The 18057-nt window shown below is 38.0% G+C and overlaps 1 protein-coding gene and 1 long non-coding RNA gene across 3 annotated transcripts in view; one reads left to right on the top strand and one right to left on the bottom strand.

Moving 5' to 3' along the window:
• Positions 1-18057, top strand: part of KCNU1 (potassium calcium-activated channel subfamily U member 1) — a 223339-nt gene that overhangs the window by 20454 nt on the left and 184828 nt on the right. The gene's annotated exons all lie outside the window — the stretch shown is intronic.
• On the bottom strand, positions 85-17189 carry LOC140689442 (uncharacterized). 2 transcript variants are annotated; one of them, XR_012064380.1, is made up of 3 exons: positions 17026-17175; positions 14747-15173; positions 85-258 (listed from the first exon to the last, which is right to left on the bottom strand). It is a non-coding gene; the product is annotated as an uncharacterized lncRNA (long non-coding RNA). The 2 variants fall into 2 exon arrangements; XR_012064381.1 differs by lacking the exon at positions 85-258 and having other exon boundaries at positions 14945-15173; positions 17026-17189.

The following is an 18057-nucleotide window of genomic DNA, read 5'->3' as shown; positions in this document are numbered from 1 at the left end:
TAATCACCGCTATTTGCAATTACTGTACCATACAATTATCACTAATATTTATGCCGCTTTGGCTGCTGCTGGAGACTACCTTGCCTTTGCTGCTATTACCCCAGAACAGAGAGGCAGAGTGGAAAAATAAATGAAACCCGAGGATGGAGATGACAGGTTGAGGGGATCCGATTCTCCTACTGTCAGCCCAAGATGTATTAAACAGCCACTGCCTGCTCATGTCACAACAGCAACCCGCTCAGAATGGGAAGTTTTCCTCTGAAAGAAAAGAAAAGAACGCAAATAGGTTTGAGAGGATACAAATTAGAATTATTCTCAGCCTTAAACATCTATTTTCTGATCCTGCATAACTCAGTTCTCCTGAAGCATATGATTCTTTGTCATGCACACACACATGCACAAATCTGCCATTCCCTGTTTTGCACTACAGCAGTTGGACCCACCAGGGTGACACTCCATCTGTGCTGGTGAGAGATATTTGGCCGCCATATTGGAGGGGAATGGTTAAAATTTCAGGCATTCAATTTCACTAAGCAATAAAAAAAAATGACTAGTCTTTATTTTTCTTATCTATTGATCCAGCACTAATTTATAATTTAAACATATTTAAAATTATTTATGCTTTTATTTATTTTGAGTAACTTTAAACTTACAAAAAAATCGAAGACGTTGTATTAAAGTATTTGTATAACTTTCATTCATGTTTCCCCAAATCACAGTGCGATTATCAAAAATCAGGAAATAACATTGAAATAGTAGTATTATCTAATCTACAACCTTGAAGATTTCACCAGGTTTTCATTAATGTGCTTTGTTTTCAGTCCAGGATCAAATCCAGAATCCTGCATTGTATGTCATTGTCCTTAGTCTACCTTAATCTGGAACAATCCTCATTTATTGTTTTTTCTAATTTTACCTTGGATACTCTGATGGTTTTGAAAAGTAACGTCTGAATATTTGTGATGATTTGTGAAATGTCTCTCCCATTTGGTTTTCCTTGAGATATCCTCAGGATTAAATTCAGGACATGCGTTTTAGGGGACAGAAATATCACAGCAATGAAGTTGTGGCCTTCTTAGCGCATCCTATCAGGAGGGACATAGATTACTGGGGAAGTCTCTTTTTTAATTAAGCTTTTTAGTTTTGCAATAATCAGAGATTCACAGGCGATTGAAAAAAAATCATACAAATAATCTCATAGACCCTTTGCCTAGTTTCTTCCAATGTGAACAGCTTCCACAATCATAGTGCAGTACCAGGATATTGATACTCGCACAGTCAAGATGCAGAATATTTCCATCAACACAGGGATCCTTCATTTTGCCCTTTTTAGCCACACGCACATCCCTTCTCCCTCACCCTCTTCTTAGCCCTTCAGCAGCCACTATTCTGTTATCCACTTTTATAACGGTGTCATTTCAAGAATGATTGATAAATGGAATGTAAACTTTTGGGACTGGCTTTTTTTTTTCCCATTCAGCATAATTCTCTGCAGATTCATCCAGGTGGTTGTGTACACCAATAGTTTTTTTCCTTTTTATTGCTGAGTAGTATTTCATTGTATAGGTGTATCACAGTTTAACTATTCGCTTGTTGAAGGATGTTTGGGTTACTTCACTTGGGGGATAATAAGAACAAAGCTGTCATAACCATTTCTGTATGGGTTTTCATGTGAACATAAAGTTTTTCATTTCTCTGGGATGCATGCCCAGCAGTGCAATTGCTGAGTCATTGTGATTGTTGCATGTTTAGGTTTTTAAGAAACTGCCAGACTTTCCCAAAGCAACTGTACCATTGCACATTCTGACCTGCAAAGTATGAGTGATTTAGTTTTTTTGCATATTCACCAGCATTTAGTATTGCCACTATTCTTGGTTTAGCCATTCCAATAAAAGTATAATGATATCTTGTGTTTTTTAATTGAATTTTGCTCATGGCTAATAATATTTAGCATCTTTTCTTATGCTTATTTGCCATGAATATATCCTCTTTGTTGAAATGTCTGCTCATGTCTTGCCCGTGTTCTAACATAATCATTTGTTTGTTTTTCTGTTGTTTTGAGGAGTTCTTTACATATTCTAGATTCCAATCCATTGCTGGATATGAGGTGGGCAAATATGTTACCCTAGACTGTAGCTTGTATTTTCATCCTCTCAACAGGCCCTTTTACAGAGAAGAAGCTTTAAATTTTGATGAAGCCCAATAATCATTTTTTTAATAGATTGTTCTTTCTGGGTCAAATCTAACAATTCTTTGCTTAGCCTTAAATCCTGAAGATTCTGCCATATCTTCCCTCCAAATTTTAGAGTTTTATATTTTCCACTCAAGGCCATAATCTATTTTGGGTTCATTTTTGCCTATGGTATAAGACTTAGGTGAGGTGTTTTGGGTTTTTTTGTGTTTTTGTTTTTGTTTTTGTTTTGTGGTCCAGGGGTGCCAACTTTCTCCAGCACCATTTGTTGAAAAGGCGACCTTTCCTCCATTGAATTGCTTTTACACCTTTGCCAAAAATAATCCAGGCATTTTTTTCTCAGACTGCTCCTGGGTGCTCCATTTCATTTCACTATTCTATATTTCTCTCCTTTCACTAACATCCATAGTCATGATTAGTGTATCTACATACACTGAAGACTGAATCCTCCCTCTTTAATCTTTTTCAAATAGTTTTATCTGTTCTAGTTCCTTTGACTATCCATGTGAATTTTAGAATAATCTCATATAAATCTACTATGTTATCTTGCTTCCATTTTGATAGGAGTTGTGGTAAACTTGTATATTAATCTGAGGAGAACTGACATCTTTACTATGCTGAGGCTTTCAATGCATGAACACAGGAGGTTTCTAAGAAAGGAAGCCATACAGATAGTAAAGACAATCTCCAGATCCATCCATGTTGCTGCAGATACCATTATTTTATTATTTTTAATGGCTGAGTAGTATTCCATTCTGTGTGTGTGTATGTGTATGCGTATGTGTGGTATATATATATATATATACCACATCTTCTTTATCCAGTCATCTGTGGATGGACATTTAGATTGCTTCCATGTCTTGGCTATTGTAAATAGTGCTGCTATGAACATTGGGTTGCATGTATCTTTTCAAATTAGAGTTTCCTCTGGATATATGCCCAGGATAGGATTGCTGGATCATACAGTATGTCCATTTTTAAGGAACTTTTTTAAGGAACTTTAAGGGAGTTTTTTAAGGAACTTCCATACTGTTTTCCATCATGGCTGCACCAAACTACATTCCCACCAGCGTGTAGGAGGGTTTCCTCTTCTCCACACCCTCTGCAGCATTTATTGTTTGTGAACTTGTTAATGATGGCCATTCTGACTGGTGTGGCATGGTACCTCATTGTAGTCTTGATTTGCATAATAACTGCATGATGGGTATTGATATTCACAGTGTGGTGAACATATCTGAAACATGATGATGTTTAAGAGGTCAGGTCCTGTAGTCAGGCAGAGATGGATTCTGCTCTTTTATTGAGCGTATGACTTTGAGCAAGGTAACTCAGGCTTTCTGAAGCTTAGATTTGTCATTCTGAAATGGAGGTAACAATTGTTACTGTATCATCGAGTTGTTAGGATTTCTCATAATAACGTATGTAAAGCATATAACACAATGTCTGAAACATAATTAGGGTTTGATTAATGTTGCATTTTTGTCTTTATGGATCTACAGATATCATTAACAACTTTTATAGCTAGAGAGCATTACATTTCTGGAGTTTCAAAGATGTTTGCAGAGGCTACTCTGTGTACACACCACGCTCAAAGAAGCAGACACTTGGGTGAAATTCAGCATAGTGGGCACTGTTTCATTTTTAAATATATTAAATAAATAATTTGCTTTCTAAAGATGACTTTTAAAAATATGTTTGTTTGGCATCTTGTAGACACAGTGGCAGTCTCTGTTGTCCCAACCATGTGTCATTCTCTCCTGGTCTAGAACACTTATCAAATAGCTAGAGTCAGCTGTGGTAGCCAGCCCTTCACTGGCTGCATTCCTGGGGGAGACACAGCATGCTTTTAATTTTGAAAATCTATGTTGAGATATCAGTGCATTTTCATATTTTGGATCACAGAGCCAGGTTCTGGTCTTTTTAGAGGTAATTTGCAGAAGAAGCTCTTCATGAGAGGTGATTTGTGCTTCCTGCCACTTTCAAATGGCTCTTTTCTGCAGAGGGTTAATTTTAAGGGAAATAAAACACACAAGTTCAAACATTTCTATTTAATAATGAGATTTTGCAGCTCAGTGCAAACCTTGCTGTTATTGATTTTTTCTCAAAGATATTAATTTATCACAGGCTTAATTCTGTGTGGAGCATTCTCAATTATAATATTTCTCCTTCTTTACGTCCTGGAGAATTTCAAGATGACACATGTATTTCCTGTCCCTCCTTCATTTCTCCTAACCCTGTTTCTCCCAGCCTTCTGCTTGGCTGACCATAAGAAGTGTTTTGGAGTCTTTTCTGTTGAACTCATGAAACTTATCCTTTATTAATACCCCTTGGCATCCAACAACTTCAAGGTGATGGAGTCCAGGAGTGACATTAATTATTTAGAATTGAATAACCAGAAGGGAACAAGCCTCTTCCCTTCACCTTTTCACTCTCCCTTGGCAGTGTCGGGGGATTGCCCAAGCCAAGCAAAATGGGGCAAAGGCACTGACGGGAAAGGCAGAGATGGATCAACAAATCAGAGCAAGGAGGTCAGCTGGCTTTTCTGATCCCTGTGTTCCACCCAAAGAAAAGGTAGAGCTCTTCATAAGACTGCACATGAACAACAAGGGATCGTAAAGATGATCCAGCTCTGTGCTTTCTTATTCAGATGAGAAAACTGAGGCTCGAAGAGGTAAAATAATTGGTCCGAGGTCACACAGGGAGCTGATGGGTGGTCCCATGGTTTTTTTGCAGGACAGAATAAAGTCATGTTGGAGAGGCAATTTAAAGGAAATGTCCTGTGTTTTGAAACTGAGATTTTCACGTAGGTGTACCCTGGTTGAGTTTTCAAGTTTGACACTTCATCATACCAGAGAAGAAAATGTGTGAAGCCACTTATAAACATTTCTGCAAGATTCTCATTAAGACTGCAGTGGTTTTCCTCTTGACTCCAGGGCATGTGTGACAATTAGCCTGCCTCCTGTGTCTGCAGGACCCTTCAGCCCACACTATATTCCCACTGGTCCCCTCTTGCACTTGATTAATGACATGTATGTCGATATCAGTCTGCTGGACTTTTTCTCATACTGACAAACAGCTTACAGTTTATTTCCATAAGAATCTCCCCGACCAGAGTGAACACAGTCAGTAGGGACACTATGTTTTAATTCTTTCTAGCCCCACGGTTCCTATTTTATTGTTCATGCCATACTGGATGCTCAGCCAGTACATGTCCGTCCATTGATGAGTGCTTATTCGCAGGGCTATTTATGACTACTCTGCCTCCCATCCTGAATTACACTGGCTGTAGAAAAACCACTCATGTGTCTGAGGAACTGTCGGTTCTAGAAACAGACGAACTCCATCATGTGTAAGGGTCCTCCTGAGAAACCTTGCATATCCTCTAACATTAATTAATTGTTTCTAGATTTAAAAAATTCTTCTGGGTTTACATTTGTGCCTTTCAATCTCAAGGCTCTTACTAGCTTGTGTGTAAAGACGGATCTGCTGTTCTCTCATTGATTTCTGAAAGTTTTCATATCCTATTAGAGAACTGTCTGCAAGGGCAGATTATTATTGCATTATCGGCAAGGGCAACTGAGTCATAGAATGAGTTCCTTCCAAGGGATAAGCTGTACTCTGATGGTGTAGGAAATCCTATAATGCATTAAAATGTTTCCAGTGAAGCTTAATGAATGCATCACAGTTAAAAATAATTCAGTCTGTCCTGATGATTGATTTGAACCACACGATAGAGACTGGCAGCTAAGTCCCCTTTCTCTGTCTCTCAAACATTTTCCATGCAATGAAGATTAATTCCTTTTTATTGTGTTGATGAAATAATAATAGAGTCATAAAACATAACAGAACAAGAGAAAGTTGACAAAGTATGTGCTTGATTAATTGCCTTAGTAGATTACAGTTGCTGACTGAAGTGGTTTTTATTTCTCAATATTCATCTTTCAATGTTTTAACATGTAATGCAAAAAACATATATTTACCAACCCCCACCTCTATGAACAAAATGCATGTGTCAGAGCATGAAAAACCTAGTATCTGTTTAGAGTCTTTATGTTATGACAGGCTGACTGGGTTGGCTTGTCAGCCAGGAAAGGAAGATAATTAATCAGAGCAACCTGATATTTCCGGCATTTGGACTCTCTCTTCTCAAGTGATGTCTGGCTTCTGTCTTGCAAAACCGAAGGTCTAAATACCTCAGAAAAAACACAAGAACTATTCTCGGTGGCACCTGCCCCTGTGTTGTCTTAGTGCTGGTCTCAGCCAACATGGGCTTGGTCATGGGATCCTATGAGAATCTCATGGGTAAGAAGATGACACAGAGGTTCAAGAATTGGCCACTGAGTTGTATTCAGTTGATTGGGGCAACATTAATCAGAGTTCAGGGTTCTCAGAACCTTTTCTCTTTTCCTGTGTTTTTTTTTTTTTTCGGTCCTAAACTATGCTATTTTCCTATCTATCTGAATTTATTCACTCTTTCATTCATTTATTTTTCTCATCTGTCTGCCATGTGAAAAAAAAACTGGAATACAACAATTAACATCAGATGCATGATTGCTGTCCTCAGAGACTTGATAGCCTGTTTAGAGAAAAGGATATTAAACATGTTATTTTGATAAACTGTGATGGGTGTTATGATAGTGAAGATACGGGGCACTATAGAAACACACAGTGAGAGATGTGTAGAGCTAATGTCCTCTAGCACATTAAGAAAGACAGACCATCTGTAGATGGAGATGTTTAAGCTAAAATCTGCAAATTTAGACAGAGTTAGCAAAGCAACATGGTATTATTTGATGATGGGTGGATGGTGTGGTTGTCATCCTCTACTGCCTTATTCAAAAACCTCATGTTAAGAGTTGTCATTTTAGTAATTCTGGAGTAGCTTATATGAAGCAAACCTTTCTGCAGAAAACAGTTGCAAGCTTAGGGAAAAAAATGTAAAAACCATCTATGTAAATCACTAAAGAGAAGCCAAAGGTAGGAAGAAACTTGAGAAGATTCACTCCTGAAAGAAGAAAATCTCACTGGGTGAGGTCTATGATTTTACAGATTGTACCCTTGGAGCACATGGGGCTGGACAAATAGAAGTTAAGCAGAAAAACTCAGCCTCAGAGGTGGCTGGAAATCAAAGAGGGAAAATCCTTCATGTAATCTTGTGAGCTACAGAGATGTTGCCCCAATTCTGCTTATAGAATCTCCTCAAAAACTTCAGTGACCCCTGAACTGCACGTGTCCTGGGACGATTACAGAAGCCCAGAAGAAAGCAAAAGATTTTCAACTGTAAAACATAAGCAAGAGGTTCCAGCTGCTGCCTGACCCAGGAGATACAGAGTTTAAAGTCGAGTCCTATCAATTTGAGACATCTCAGAGTCGGGCTTTAGTTGTATGTTTAAGCTTTTTGAAGCCCTGTTACTCTGAAGATTAAGTGTGGGACTGGTCACAGCTTTCTCTTTGCTGCCTTTGAAGGAGATAAGATACCCTTTGTCTTTTCAAACAAGGCCCTCTGGTTTTCACCCCTAGTTTTTAATTGCTTATTAATTGCCCTCAGATTTTTATTACCTTTTTCCAGGGCTCAATTTAACCACCAAGTTCTATTGTTCTTATAGTTACTATTGTATATTTCTCAAAGACCTGATAAATTACACCAGCGAGTGCATTCTCTTCCATTGATATATCAACCCACTGGTGAAAGGTGAAGCATTTGGATCACCAGTTTTTGTAGGGACTATCTGTGATCCGCTGACCACCACTAATGGGATTGCTAGCCTGGCAACAGGTGATCCAGCTCAAAAATGCGACCTTATTGGTTGCTGTTCCTGATCAGCCAGACACCAACTACTGCCATTTAGAAGTGTATTCTTAGGTAGAGTTTAGCATGCAGGATGTTTAGGAATCGCACCTGTAAAAGAAAGAAAGCAGAACCTGGATTTGATAGACTAAGAAGTCCGATATAATGCCTGAGCCAACCAGGAGCTCGGGAACTAGGAAAGTTTGTCAGTATTATTCCCACTGAGACAAGGTGGCTAGGCCTTTGCATGTTACATGCAACACACCATGTTGTATACAGGCTACCCCAGGAAGGTCTGTCACTTGTGCAGTTTGGTTCTTGGACACTGAGCCAATCCCTAAAGAAGATGACAGCTAAAGGCAGTCTGCTAACAGCTCTCTCAAACACTGGGTCAGCAGGCGCTTTCATGGAAGGGGATTTGGGTGGTTTATCAGAGTATTCATCACAATCCACATCCGCTGTCTTGGACCCTTAGTTGATAAGCTTAATGGTAACAGGCAATACTCCAAAAGGGCAGAACGGAGAGACAGAAAGAGACTGGTTCTTTGAATCATGGAAACATCTAGGTCAGGAATTCTTACTAGGATGTTTTCCATATCTCATTGCTTGCTGTCACCATTGTTAGCTGGAGTTCTAGTTACTGAAAACTGAAAATATCTTAACAGATGGGAGAAGGAGAGAATGGCAGGTTGCACGTTGCAGGCACAGTTAACATCTTGTGAAACAGCCAAGATGCTAGAGATCACGTATCTTCTGAATAACTGAAACAAGTCTAGTACAGGTAAAATGTATATTGTACAGGATGGAGAGGAAAGAAGGACAGCTGTAGAAGTAAGCAGGGGTGAGGTCACGGAGAGCCTCTCAAACTTCATTGTGCAGTTGACTTTATCCTCAGGGTGAGGGAAAGTCATTCAGGTTTTCAGTAGGAAAGTGATACAATAAAATTGTGTTTTTTGAAAGATCTTTCCAGCTCCACTAAGGAGCTTAGCTTGAAGAGACCAAGGCAAGATACAGAGAGACCGTTTAGGAAGCAGTTGCTGTAATCCTGATGAAAAGGGGCTTGGAGCAGAGTGGTAGCACTGGGATGGAAAAAAGAAGTCAACAGAATCAGAGCTATTAACTGGTCAGAACCATTTGCACCAATTATAGACCAGTTCAACAAGAAAGCACTTGGAATTGGGGCTGTTTCCCCAGTTCTGTCTTCTGCATATGTATTTCTTGATTCTCAACATTCTTTCATTTATACTGTCCCCCTAACCCCTCTCCCCACCATCACACATGTAGCACAGATACCAGCCCAGGTTCCTTAAAGCAGGATCTCTCTCCCTCTCTGTCCCTGTCTCTTCCTCACTGCTGAATTGCTAGCACCTAATTAATATATGGGACACATATGGCTTGTGATCAATAGACATTTGTTGACTAACTGAATGATGACTGATTGATATCGAAGCCTTACTATTAAAAAACCGATACTACTGAGGCCTTGTGTTCATCCTTGAGAAATTAGGAAGTGGGATAAAAATAAAACTGTTCCTTTGACAGAAGAACAAATCATCTCTATTTAAGCAGATAGAATAAACAAGATCCACAGAGGAAATACAAGATAGACGGAAGCCACAGAGACACGGCGTATTTCAGATTTTACTCTATATATCAATTTAGCCTGCTTTTTGACTCCATGGCATAAGTACTTTCTCACATCATTAAAATTCTTCGTAAACATAATATTTAATTGTTGAACAATATTCCATTCTCTACGGAGAGACCATAATTCATTTAACTGTTCTATCGTTCAACATTTACTTTAATTTTTTTCTGTTACAAGTAAACACACTTAGGCATTAGTCTTTTTCAACATGTCTGATTATTTCCTTAGTAAGAACTCTTAGAAGGGGGAAAACTGCTTAGAAGTATAAATATATTAAATGTTACCAAGACTTATTCCTAAATAACTTCCTAAGATAAGTGTGTAATTTATATTCCCATTGTCTCTAAAAGTAGCCATTTCATAACACCCTCCAACATTAACATTTATTTTAGTCTGTTCGTTTAGAGGCAAAAAAGGATTAATCTCAATATTTCCTTTTGTATTTCTGTGATTACTAAAACCATAAATATTTCAGCTATTTGCAGTATCCCTTTTGTATTTTGTACATTTGTACAGTATATTTTCTCCTTTTGTTCTTAGTGATTGTCTCAATCTATTTGTGTGAAGTTTTTTCTGAATTAAGCATACAACTATTTATCTATTATATTTGTTTCAAATATGTATCATGACTGTAGATTTTAGAAGAACATTTGACCTAATGTCAGTAACATTAGACGCTCTGAAGGTACAGGTATATCTAATCTAAGTTAAAGCGGAAAAGTACCTTCCTCTGGGGAGTAGAATGTGCTAAAGTTTGGCCTAAGCAAACTGAACTAAGGATTTGCCTGAATAGAGTTCCAGTGGAACCTAAAGGATTCAGGATTTCACAGGATCAAGAGGAAGTCGCATTCAGTAAAGTGAGCTTCCCAAACAGGGTGTGCTAATTTTCCTCCGAAACCAAGGTCGGTCATGGCTGAGAGACCAGGCACAGAGCATAAAGCAGTCGTAATTTATCTTTTCTGAGCTAAGGATTAGACCATCTTTGATATCTTAGATACATTCTTTTCCAACCTGTAGCCTTTAACCTCACACATCTCTCCTCTGAAGCCATAATATTAAGGAAATTCTGAAAGACTTTTTATCTAATATCTGGAGCAAAGCCGGGGGGAAAAGGGCAGATGCTAAAGAGAGCAGAATTGAATTCTAAGACTTCTGTGAAGCTGGGGAAATTAAGAAGATCTCCCCAAAGAGCATTTTGATTGTGGGAGAGAAAAGAGAGACAGCTCTGGAGACAACGTTAGCAATGAGACAGCAGGCAGGTGCAGGGAGTCGACCCAACCACAGACCAGTTTAGAACTCGCCTTCCCCGGTGGCTTGAATAAGTATGTTAACAGCCAAAGGAAAATCTTCAAAAGCCAAACACCTGGGACGAGGAGAATCTATATTTTTCTTCTGAAATCATGCTCTTTGGCACTTGCGCAGCTTCTAGGGGATCTAGGCCAGCTGTGTGCCCTGGGAGCTGGCACAGACACAGGGACGCGTGCCTGGTGGCTACGCCACGTCTCCCAACTTGAGTTAAGCTCCTCGAAATGGCACCGGCTGAGAATGTCCTTATTAACACCATTACCATGCCACTAAGCTGTTTTCCCTTAATTTGAGCTGAAATTTATTATATTCAAACCTATTAAACAATTTCCTGAAATCTACTGCCACCACAGTGTCTTGCTTTTTCCGGGCTTACTTGCACGTAGACTCAATTGTCATTCAGCAACGGGAAGGAAAAAAAAATCACCTTCCTTATCTCCCGGCTTCTTATTTATTCAGAGTTCCCTGAGGCTTTTCAATGTTACCCAAAAGAAGCTGCCTTGCTCTTAGTCATTCTGTTCTTTAAATATCATGGAAATTGGCTTTAGGAGGCAGCCCATGAAAAGGCAAAAAGGAAAAGCTTACTGTGGTTAGCCGAAAATTAAAGTAGTTCATAAAAAGGAAATTTTTTTTTTATTTGCATGAATGCTTTCCTCTTTTCAAAGCCTTTTTTTTCTTTAAGATCTTAAATCTTGGAGCTGTTTGTCTTCCCGGCTCCCTGCACCATGCCTCCTCCTGCCTAGAACGTCCCAGTCCCCATCTCTCGCCCATCTCAGCTCCCATCCTGCACATCTATCTCAGCATCAAAACAGAACCCTGCGCTGATCATTGTGCTTTACTTCAGCATCACAGGAGGCATCTGAGTGTCGTTTATTCACCCATCCACTTAGCATCTTATTCAACAGACTAACTAGAAGCCAGATGCTAGGAAAATACAAAGGCTCATTCATTTGCTCACATTATTCTAGGCATGCCCCCTAAATTTTCTCTTCCCTCATTTTGTTTCAATTTTATGTATATTTTATAGGAATTTATCAGTTTCATCTGGATTTCAAATTTATTACCTATGATAATCCATTAAATACATTAAAAGTCTGTATAGTTACATCCTCCTTTTAAATTTCTGTTCTGTAGCTATGTCCACCTTTTCATTCTCCATTTTGTTTATTTGCACCTCTCTCTCTTTGTGGTTTTTGTTTGTTTGTTTGTTTGGCTAGTCCTGGCAGAAGTTTGTTTTAACAATCTTTTGGAAGAATAAGCCTTTCATTGTTAATCTTCTTTAGTGTTTATCTATTGTCTAAATTTCATTGAATCTGCTATTATTTTCTTGTTCCTTACTTCTTTTTTACTTCTAGTGTCTTCAGGTTTGATTTTTTTTTTCTCTCTAACTTCCTGAATGGAGGGCTAAATTATTTACCTACCTTTCTTCTTTCTTGATAAATGTATGCATAACTCTACGTTTCCCTTTAAGCACTGTCGTCTCTGTGTTTCACAATTTGTTTTTTAACACATTAATTAGCATTTATTTTAAATACTTCTTAGTTTTCTTTAACATTTCCTTTTTTAACCTGAGTTACTTAGTAATTAGTTTCCAAACACACTGGATTTTACAAAAATAATACTTTTGTGTTATATTGATTCTTTGAAATTCATTGAGACTTCCTTTGTATCTTATTATGGGGCCATTTTCTTTCTTTCTTTTTTTTTTTTTTTTTTTGGTCAGTGTTCATGTGTGCTTAAAAATGCTCTCTCTTTTCTTAGAGTGTGGAATATTTATTAATATTCTTTTAGTTTTCAAAATCTCTGATTTTACTTCCTGCTTAATCTCCTAATTTCTAAAAGAGGTGTAAACATTCTCAGTAATGGTTACCTCTATCTCTTAACATTCCTTCCAGTTTGTGCTTGATAAATGTGGCATCTACATTGTTTGTTAGGTGAATATGTGTATGTCCAACTGTTTTGTGATACTTTGTATAAGAACATAACGTCCTTCTTTGAATAGTGTGCTGCCTTTGCTTTAAATACTCATTTAATCAGATCCTATAAAACAACCCTAAATTTTCCTTAGTTCATTTTTGTTTGAGATATCACTGCATATCCCTTTATTTATAACCATTCCCCTCTTACTTTAAGTAAGATATCTTGTTTTATTTTCAATGAAATCTTAGTCTTTGCTTTTTAATTGATATGTATAGTCCATTTAGAATTACTTTAGTTATTTTTATAGTAGAATTTTGTTTCATCATACAATTTCCTATTTTCCATTGACTCTTTTTATTCATTATTTTTTTTTTCCTGGATCAAATAAAAAACAAACCCAGGCTTAAGTAAGGAGAGTCTTTGCTTGAGAAGTATTACAGTGAGAGGAGAAAGACAATTGCCATAGAGAGAACTCTCAGATCTTGAGATCTGCTAGCATCTTAAAGATTAGGCAGAAGGGAATTTTGTTTTACAGGGAATAGTAAACAAGGCTGCAAAGAATGAAGCATGGGGGAGTGAGATGAACGGTTGAACAGAAAACGTCTTTACTCGAGGTCAGCAGATACTTGGGAGGGCCCATTAAGAAGGACTGAATATTGAAGGCACATTGCAGTCCTGGAAGGGAGATTTTAATTTGTCCTGTATACTTCGTGCAACAAAAACTGTGTTCTTATATTCATTAGGTGAGTTTTAAAGCATCCTTATGTCCATCGGTATATTTCTTATGGTTTGAAAAACAATTACCTGCTATTTCAAACTGACTTATATCCAGAATTTTTCAGTTCTGCTTATTCTTACTCTCTTCCTCAAAGTCACAATCTTTAAATTGAGGAACATTAAAATCACATATAGTTTATCAAAACCCATGATTCTTCCAGGGGAATTCTTAAAGTCAGTAGTGTATTCTGTCTCTTGTCATGTGGATAAGGTGATTTTGATGGGCTTATCCAGCAAGCTCTCTTTATTTGTTCACAAGTCTCATGGTATCCACCCTGCAGGCAGTCACCTGTCTACAGAGCAAGTCAAAGAACATCGCTTCCTTAGCTATAAGCCAATGCATCTCCTATAGATATTTTAAGATATGGCTCCAAATCTCTTTTCTTACTTCAGTAACTATCACTGCCCTCTTCCATCATTACTTACTGCACTAAATATCTTTCTGTTCCTCTTGGTCTTTATACATGCTCTGGCTCTTTTCTTTTACCTATTCATTATGATGTGGTAAAAATATATAGGTGTTGGGTAAATCATAACTGAATTCAAACTCCAGCTCTGCCAATTACAGGTTATATTATTACTAACAAATTACTCAGAGTAATTGACCTTTAATTTCTTCATCTATAAAGTGAAAATAAAAATACTTAATTGGATGTCTGAGAAGATCAAATCAATTAATAGATGTAAATCATTTATTATTATAGTTATCCTGGTAAGTGCTCAGTCAATATTTGTTTAATCAGTTCACACCATAGCAAGCAATAATTCCAGGTATTTACCTCGTCAGCATCTACCTATTTGCTGTTCTTCCAAGCAATACAATCTATCAATCAGTAATTCACTGTACTATCATGTTGCATTATTGAGATTTCCAAGCACATGACTTACCTCAGCATTATAAATATATATATAGTTGTATCCCTTTATAATTTCTAGGAGTGTTAATAAAAAGTAAGTAAATAATTAACCCCGTATACACTGCTCACTGCATTCTATTTTCCAGCCTCCCTTCTCTATGATTTAGTCCTGGACATCATTTCACAGAAATTATCTTGTCCATTAACTACACCCGTGAAAGTCATAAAAGGTTTTAAATTGTACCCTTTTAAATGTTTACCTTATAGAGAAGAAGGGAGACTAATTCTGCTAAAATTTTACCCTGGGACCATGTGTCTTGATGAGCAGCCATTTTTAAAAGGACAGAGCAACTCCCAGAGTATCAGCTCACCCACTTCATACGGTTACCACATACGGCCATTTATCCAGTTTGCAAATAATTGCTGGCCCTGGGAATAGAGTGACTGACAAGACAAACTTGGTGATTAGACCTCTCTTGTTTCACAGTCTGGCATTGGAGATACACAATGAACAACTAATTACAGCAAAGCATGGTAAATGTTGGGAGAAAGTATGTCCCAGGTCAGTGGGAACACAGAGCAGAGGCATCCGCAAAAAAAGCAGCATTTGGGATTTAAGCCCAAGTAGCCATTTCTGAAGAAACTCCTCCAGAAAACCTGTTTATTGCAGTTAAGCTGTTCCAAATCCTGAAAAAGAAAAGATGATTTTAAAAAAATCCCTTAATCACTTAAAACATCATCTCAACCGTCTAATTCTTCCTGGAGCTGCTGGCAATTATGGTACATTTTCACCCTCAATTGTCAATGAAAATATCCTTTTGTAGGCCATTCCTGTCCTACTGTTAGACCAGGATTTTTTCTTTTTTTCTTTCTTTTTATTTTTTAGCAAATCAACCAAAACAAAAGCCCTGCTTCAGCTTAGATACTGGAGAAGCTACATTCTACCTGGTCCAAGCTGTTGTCAGCAGAAAACCAAATCTACACTGAAAAAGCAGGCTGCCTTGGGAGATAGTAACATCACTGTGATAGAAGTGATTAGAGTAGAAACTGACAATCACCTTTCAGGGAACCAGGGAATGGTCTTATCCACAGAGTGAGGAGTTGAAAGAATGATTGGTCCCTAATGACCACAGTCTTGCAAATTCAGATATAAATCATATATATATATACACACACACACACACATACACACATATACATGCACACACACATACACACACACACACACACACACACACACACACACATATATAAAATACAGTGTATTATGGGGGATATGGGAGTCCAAAGGAACAAAAGATTAATTTAATTTTCATTTAAAGGTAATAGAGAAAGCTTTATGGGAAAAGGTGGTATTTGACTTATATTTAAAAGTGATGGAAAAATTTCAGTGACATCAGAAAGGAAGATACAGAACATTTTTAGATCTTCCTGGTCTGTTGTAGCTCGAGCAGAGACTATTGAGGCTTTTTGGTTGAGATAAACATAGAAAGAGAAATCCAACTGTAGAGCCACCCAAGTAACGGACAAGACTCTCTGATTCTGAACTGTATTCTTTTCAAAAGAATCTGATTCACATTCTGTCCTGATTCTTTCCAATGAATATTCCTTTGGTCTGAACTAACAAATATTTATTTTGGAACTGAAACTATCTCTGTGTTGAAATGACTTCTTAGTGGGATTGAGGACTCAAAATCTGCCCTGAAATCAATTCCATGCACATGAACATGTGTCCCCCTCATAGATATATATATGTGTATATCTGTGTGTGCTTTCATTTGTCATTAGAGAAGACCTGATATATAATATTGTCCACAATCCCTTTAGCATCCTGGAAGGAGCAGAAACAAAGAGGCTTGTAACCAGAAGGGACAGATGTCCCCTCATTTGAACCTGTCAATAAAATCGTTGGCATCATTCTGGGTACGGTACTGAGCTCATGAGGATCTCACAGATTTCTGCTTTACTGCTTTCTTGGATGCAGGTACCAGCTAAAGGTACCAGTTACTACTGGTACTTTACCAACAGTGTCAGCAGGCCTGCCTGAAAAACATTTTTTAAAATGAGGATGTATTTGCTGAAGTAGCTAAGTTCTGCCATGTTGTTTAACCAAACTTAAGCCAATATAGCTAAAAGAGACCCCTGAGAATTTAAATGAGAGCCAAATCACCCATGTCTGAACACATGTTATCTCATACAATCAGCTTTCAATAGCAAGTCTTAGAGCAACTATGAAGAAAATACGTTTAATTCTTTAATAACGTATTAATTAATGAAAACCCAAAGGTGGAACCCAGAGCATAATCGCCCTGTGGTATTGAAATAATGAGCAAGACAGTGCTGAATACTCCAGAGGTTTGGACTCCTGAAAATGGCAGACACAGTCTTGCTTTTTAATGGTTTGGAATAGATGATTAATGTAATTCATCTAAATCACCCAAAACATTTACTAAAGTGTTGTCTTACACACCTGGAATACAGCTACAGACAAAAACAAAAACAAAAGCAGCAGAAATGTTTCTGCCCTCATGAAACTTACATTCCAGTGCAGAGATATCAGCAGTAAATGAAACCGACCAATAAAGTGTAGATCAGATGGGGATCAAAACTATGGAGAAATAGAAAGCAAAGAATAAGGATAAGGATACAGGGGCGGGGGTGGGTGGTAACTGCCATTTCATGACATCACTGATTCCATGGCAGATAAACTGAAATTTGGAGGAACTGAGCAATGAAGCCAAATTAACAGTTGAAAAATATGGGGGTTGGGGGAACCAGTGTCCATGCTCTCAAAAATCTGCATATAATTTCACAGTTGGCCCTCTGTATCTGCGGTTCTGCATCTGTGGATTCAGCCAACCACAGGTCGTGTAGTACTGTGTATTTACTATTGAAAAGCAATCTGCACGTAAGTGAATCCATGAAGTTCAAACTCGTGTTATTCAAGGGTCAACCGTATTAACTGTAAGGAGAGAATGCCTGGCAGTGGAAACAGTACAGTCAACCATCTGAAGGCGAGACTATGCTTGGTTGTTCAGGAAACATCAAGGAGATTAGTGTGACCAAAATATAATGATGAGGGAGGATGAGAGTTGAAGGAGATGAGACGAGTAAGTTTGCAAGTGAGGCAGCTCACATGAGTCCCTAAGGCCATTGGACAAGTTTGGCTTTTACTCTAAGTGAGATGGGGGGACATCACAAAGCTTAGAATAAGGAAAGGCCATGGTCTTGCCTGAGTTTTGAAAAGACAACTTTCTACTGAGAATAGACTATGGGGGAGGATCAAGTATTGGGAAGGGCAGAAGCAGGAGGACCCATAAGAAAGCCATTGGAAGATGGCTTAATACAAGTGGAAGACGATGGTTTCTGGTAGGGAAGTGGGGAGGACATGGTAAGCATTAGCCAGATTCTGTATGTATTTGCTGACAAGGATTTGCTGTATGTTGCATGTAAGTTATGATAAAGGAGAGGAGTCAAGGATGGTTCTGCCTTAAGGATGAAGTTGTCATTAGCTGAGATAAAAAAGACTAGGAGAGGAGCAGCCCTGGAGAAAGGAAAATCACAGGCTTTG

The sequence above is a fragment of the Vicugna pacos genome, chromosome 26 (genome assembly GCF_048564905.1).
Source record: "Vicugna pacos chromosome 26, VicPac4, whole genome shotgun sequence".
NCBI classification, from domain to species: domain Eukaryota; kingdom Metazoa; phylum Chordata; class Mammalia; order Artiodactyla; family Camelidae; genus Vicugna; species Vicugna pacos.
This window is presented reverse-complemented; position numbering and strand designations above follow the sequence as displayed.